The sequence below is a fragment of the Acipenser ruthenus genome, chromosome 8 (genome assembly GCF_902713425.1).
Source record: "Acipenser ruthenus chromosome 8, fAciRut3.2 maternal haplotype, whole genome shotgun sequence".
In the NCBI taxonomy this organism is placed as follows: domain Eukaryota; kingdom Metazoa; phylum Chordata; class Actinopteri; order Acipenseriformes; family Acipenseridae; genus Acipenser; species Acipenser ruthenus.
This window is the reverse complement of record NC_081196.1, coordinates 28,632,370-28,639,109: the sequence shown is the minus strand read 5'-3', so window position 1 is coordinate 28,639,109 and position 6,740 is coordinate 28,632,370.

The following is a 6,740-nucleotide window of genomic DNA, read 5'->3' as shown; positions in this document are numbered from 1 at the left end:
ACACCTTCGGTCGGACAGGACAAGATTATACAGCGAGTCGCTGTGCTCTGCATCAGCTGTATCAGTTACTGCATTTACATATCTCGAAGCTTGTGTTGTCAAATTTGGAAGACAACCAGCTGACGAAGAAAAAAACAAATAAACATCAATTTTCCCTGGTGGCAGAGTACTCTGGATGGCTTCGGCGGTGCAGTGTACAAAGAAAACTCCTCTGCAGGAATGTCACTGAAGCGTCCGCTGTGACGTACGACATCACAAGAACTCTTCACAGATTTAAAACTCTTACACATTTAATGAATTTGATAGCAGGTTGCCCACTCTCGGTATCACTGATGTACTTTTTGGTTGACCGAAACAGAGGCGCCAAATTCCTGCCTTGATCAGGTGTTAAAATATTATTCATATCTTCAGCCTTGAGAAGTCTTTGACTGCCTTCCTTCGAAAACTGAGCACGAGTCAAAAAATACCAGAGTGCGCTGGCTTTCAGTATTAAATGCTCCTTTCTTTTAAAGTTCCTCCAATGATGCGATGCCGAGTTGCCACAAACACCCATTTCTTCTTCAACAAACCTGTGATAATATTCAAAGTATTTTGTATGGTACTGAACAGTTGCTCCTATGTTTAGTACCATTCTCCTCTGGGAACTTTGCCTGAGGTAATCGAAGTACCTCATTTTCCTGCCCCCTGCCATGTAGAACATGTGTGAAAATGCTCTTACCAGTGCGCTGACATCCTCTAAGGGCTTATAAAAACTTTCTCCCATTAAGTTGATTATGTGGTAGTTGATATGTTCTTTATGATGCCAGTGTCTGGGGGCGGCATTTAAAAACTTTGCGCAACACTGGTATAGGGAACAGAGTACCCAGGACTGGAAGGCGCAACAATTCATTTCCAGGGTTGGTGAAGTTAGGCCATCTAGAAAGGGGGCGGAGCTACAGTACACTAAATCATCGACCCAGACCTGTGTACTATAGAGAACCGTGAGTGTTTTGTTTGTTTTGTGTGTCTGTCTAAAACTCTGTTATTTGTTCACTAGACTAGGCGGCTAACACGATCTGGAGCTGTCGCGTACAGCCAGAACCAAACCCGGACAACACTGCACTACTCTATATTGTACTTTCACCACAACCACTACAGCACTCACTTTGGACTGGTGACCGTGTTTGTGTTTTGTGTGTATTGAATTATTGTTTATTGTTTGCGGGACTGCAAGCCTTAATTATTCACTGCTTACTGTTTACTGTTTGGTCATTAGTCCCCTTGGATTAAAATAAACAGAAACCATTTCACCCGTACTTTGTTGTCTGTTTCATTATTGGATTGCTGTTGTAAGACATTTTGTAATTTTGCAACGTTTTAATAATGGCTTTTGACACGGTCCTGTGATTTGTTTTCTGGATGAAGTGTCAGCAAAATAGGAGCACAGCTTTCCAGTACAGCTGAGGTTTTTCACCAGTGGTTAAAATAAAATGTTATTTACATAGCTGCCTTCATCACCAGTCATTTCATCGAATATAATTGACACACATTTATCCTTCTCTTTGTCCTTACTTTTTTTTCTCTCAATGTTGTAGACATATTCTACCTTGTAACTTCCTGGAACTGCATCATCATCCTTGACTCAAGTTTTAAGAAACGTACCTGAGGATGGTCTGTTTGAGATATTTGTATATTTGCAGCGGCACAAATTTTGATCTGATCACAGACCGCTCATCAAACCGCTGTTATTGTGCAATTGTGTTTGTGTTGAAACAGGTCAAAATTGTGCGCTGCATTTTAAGAGATTGTCCTTGTAACCCGGCATTTCTCTTTAAATGCTTTTGTGATTCGTTCAGGTGGTTTGTTGATTTCCTCTCATAGTCCAGAAAGTTACACGTTTTGCAAAATAGCTTTTCTCTATATAATAGATTTAGAGGAATGCTTTATATTGATACACAAACCATAGTATTCTTCTTCTAATACCAACATTATCTCATACACAGATGCTCTCTGTGGCTGTGGTACACTGCAGCTAATGGTAGTTTTCAACCTTACTTTCAACCAGTGAGTTACAAAAACAATTTTCAGGGTTCTTAGTTATCCATGTGTACAAATGGTGCTATTTCTGTTTTGGCTTTTTATAATTCTTTTGAGGTGAAAGCAGTACTCACTTGAGCTCTTATTGGAAATCTATTACTTATCGGCCAAGTTTCCCCTGCCACATCCTGCTGAGTGCAGAACACTGGAAAAGTACTGTATTTCTCTAATGTATGTGTTCGACTTTTAGTGGCTATGACAGATAAGTGAAAGTTTGAGATGTGGCTCTCAAAGGTGCTTTTGTCAAAAAGAATATGCAAAAAAATATATATTAGATACCACATTGGTCATATTAATAACCAACCTTTTAAGTAACTTCTTGGAAGTACATTTGATAAGGGGTCAGACGATGTGGTGCCAAGAGGGTTAGTGGAGAAGGTCCTGTAAGATCCTGGGTCTTAAGCAATCTCCAGGTTTCTATATATCTTACAATTGAGTGTCCCACCCTGTGAATGCATATCTGTCCATCTGTCTGGGGATGCTTAACAGTGATAGGAATAGGTGGCCATACATACGTCTGAACATACATATATCACACTTAGAAAAGTGCTAAGCCAACTTATGTAAAACTTGCACATTCCTTAGTTTTTTGATAGCACTGTCAAATTTCAATTAATCACAAAGTGAATTGGTGCAGTAAGTAGTGATAATGGCATCATTGGGTGCTGTACACTTTTAATCATCTACACAAAATTTGGTTTCCATTTTGAAGTTGTGTATGCACTGGCCTTGTGAAGTGGCTCAAAATTGTTACTGCACTGACGAAGGCCATTGGCCACAACGCGTCTGCATGAATTCGCTTTACTGCATTTACTGAATTACATTACTGCAAATTGTTTCCAGCGAAGAACTCTGCGATACGCATCTGGATGATCTTTTTTTCCAAGAATGGACGGATTTCTAAAAAATCCCAATTTGGCTCTATATCCGGATGCTGCTCCATATTACAAGCACAGCACGCACGCTTATCTCATTGGTGTCTGTTTCAGGCAGAGCGTCTGGTCGCTAAGGTGACACAGCTGAGAATTCTTCCTCTGACATCCCCTCTGGTATTCTCAGAGTTTCAGTTTCGGTTGTATTTTCATCAGCATTCTCCTCCTAAACTACAGAAACCCCAGCTTTATTTGAAGCAACGCTGCGTTGTTTGCTGACTGACAGAGTTCCAAGCATGGTTTAGCAAACGCACAGTATCTAACAGAGACATTTTATTTGCATTGAATTTTGTGCTGATACACGTCGCTTTTCTCTTTCCAGCCATGCTTGCTGTTGCAGTCAGTGCTGTTTTTTCAAACTCTAAACCCAACACTGCGTACAGGGATTAAATAACCAGGGTACAGTACAGAGGTACTCGCTCAGTAACGAGGTGCAAACAGCTGATTGATTGATCTGTCAAGCTTTTACTACAGTAAAGTGCTGCCTTTTGTATTGAAATCTATGTGAATGGCAAGGTAACCAGGTGAAAACAGCTGATTTGTGGATTAATAAGAGCGAATACTACAGTATAAGCAGTGTGTTTGTTATTGAAATCTATGTGACTGGCACATAACGAGATCCAAACAGCTGAGTTTGCCCGAAATATACAGTGTGCTTACACGGTATAAACAATGCCTTTGTTATTGAAATCAATGGGAATGGCAAATGCTATTTGTTCGATATAACCGACTGCTCGAAATAACCTGGTGGATAAAGTGGTAGATATTGTGAGTTTGTTTTTATAATGCTAACATGAAAAGGTCAGGGTCCCACAAGTGTCTGAGCATGTGAAGTTAGATGTCCTTCTAAATTGTACTGCTATTGGTAAATTGTATATTGAATATTTGTACATAAGACTATTTTAGTGTGTATTTCCAAATTAGCGGTGCTATTCTCAAACAGACCTTGATCCATTTTGGCTATTTTTAATAGCCAACAATAGAGCTGTCGTTATCTTCAGTAATTATATTTTTAAAAAGGTGTTATTTACTGAAACATGTTCTTAAATACAAGGTTTTAAGCGTTCGTAGGGCCCTTTCATGACCAGTTCGTTTTAATAATTCACACTAGAGTTCAGTTAATTTTGGCAGGTGTGAAATGTCAAAAATAATGATTCACTTGAAAAGGTGGTCCATCTCAATTCTGGGGGGACTCTAATTTGTTTCCCCCTCAGTCAGGCAGTGTGAAACCAATCACATTACAAACTGAATATTTTAGCCGTCGGACATGTGCTATGTTATTAAAAGAAAGTAGACATAAATACACAGTTTCTCATATGAGGAGCCGTTTCAGACAAAAGTATTTAAAAGCTGAGAGAGAGAGAAACCAAGCGATTTATATTAGTAACATGTAAAAATAATAATACTATATATATAGTATTATTTTAAATAGTTTTTATTACCTTGTTACAAAGACGGCCGGAGTGGGTGGCGTCAGACCAGAGCCAGGAAATAAACAACGGAGACTTGGGGTTTTGGTGAAGCTGAGCGCGTAATCGCGCTCAGCATTTAATAATTAACAAACAGAACAGAAAATAAAACGGTGGTAACAAACAATACAAAAACAGGACACGGCACTCTACGCCAAAATAAAATAGACAAACAAAACGTACTAAACAGTAAACAGACAGTGTACGGACAGACAAACGAAACACGGTGAGTGAGACACCTCTTTTCTTATTATTCTTATTATTATTCTTTTTACCTCCTTCTCCACTCACCGAACACCCAACCTCGAGTGAGTCAAACATGCATCTATATATACTGTTGTGCTGGGATTCAATTACTAATTAATTATTCACTTGAATCCCAGCACGTGAATTAATTCTGTGCAACCCCGTGCTCTCATACTATACTTTAAATGCACGTGAATTATACAATTTAAATACTCGTGCTGCACACACCCATTTATATCCCGTGTACCAATGACTATACACCAACATTAACACACGCACGCAACATACAACACATAACACACAAAATACACACAGGGGCGGGCACTTCGTCACATACCTATATTATTATTACATGTTACTAACATAAATGGCTTGGCCTCACTCGCTGTGCACAAGTTAGTCTCGCTCTCACTCTTGACACTTTAGTGTGAAATGGCTCTTCATACTCAAAGCAGTATTTATGGAGCGGTAATGTATCACTACAATACGATCATACTACTGCATTGAGTCCTGAAATACTGATAGACAGGGATTGTTCAAAGTAAGGACTGCTAAGTACTTACCGATGTCAGGCTGATGCCAGTGGCAATGCAACAGGCAACACAGTCACATAAATAATTGTTCCTCCTCATTTATCTAACACAATCTGGCATGAAAACGTTGATTTTTCTCCATAATAATTCTAACCCGAATTTCTTGCTGCCATTCTACCAATAGCAGATTGGAAAATAAATCAGAGAGGAAACATATCTAGTACAGCAAGCCTTCCATGTTTACTATATACAATATGTTTTCTGTATTGACCAGCTGTCTGGGCATCAACAGCCACTCAGCATTTTGGTGACGTGCACATGTATGAGCGATCAGGTTCACTTGTAAAAACTGCAGTGTGAAAGCAAACAAACTCTCGTGTAATTATAAAAGGATCAAGTAAACCGAACTTGAACTCACTTAGTGGTGAACTGCAGTTTGCTTAACATTTTCTGGTGAGAAACCAATGAAGCAAAATGGCAACATTTCTGGTTGTTTTCAAGTTAATTCTAAATTGGATCTTTATAAACACACTAGGTATAAAAGGTCCCTTAAGCCCATATTAATATGTAGATGCTTTCTGTCTGTCCATCTGGCTGGCTGTATGTCACACAGACATTTTCATGTATCTTGTCATTTTATTTTAATGATTTGTTTTTGGATTTCTGCCATTATTATGATGTTTACAATAGGGGTACTAGAGTCCGTTTAATTTAATACACGTTTAAACTTTAAAAAATATATAGTTTAAAAGTTAAAAACATTTTTAAAAGGGGGGCAGTGTGCGTCCTCCTCGACGTGCGGTCTCGACAACAGGAGAACCGGAAGTCGGCTATCTTGGTGTAAGTGAGTTAGCTGCAAGGGCTCTGAGCATTTTAAAATAAATAGCTTTCTATAAATTACCGCATATAGGTATTTTACATCAGCTTTTCTACTCTCCTTAAATGCAATTGATTAGGTCTGTCGTTAGCCTCAAAATAGCAATCGATTAATTGCGCACGCAAAATATAATCGTTCGAGTAAATATTGTAGCGTGCACGGGGGAAGGCAGCAGTAGGGCTGGTAGGTGACGTAATCGCACACAATGACATAAGCCCGATATACGCTCCTTGCAAAGGAGCCGGCTCTTTTGTACAGCGGTATCGGCGCTATGCTTCAGTGCGAGAGGACCCGTGTTCGCGCCCGCCCTCCGCCTGTGTGTGGATTTCCTCGCCCTGTGTGATGCGCCTGCCTGCGGGAACCGAGAACGCTACATTGGTGTCAGAAGTGGACGCAGGTACCCCAGCACGCACTCGTCGGACTGTAGCCTGGTTAGCAAGTCCGGGGCGGACTTGAGGCTGGCAGGGGAGAGTGTAGCGTGCATGGGGGAAGGCAGCAGTAGGGCTGGTAGGTGACGTAATCACACACAATGACATAAGCCCGATATACGCTCCTTACAAAGGAGCTGGCTCTTTTGTACAGCGGTATCGGCGCTATGCTTCAGTGC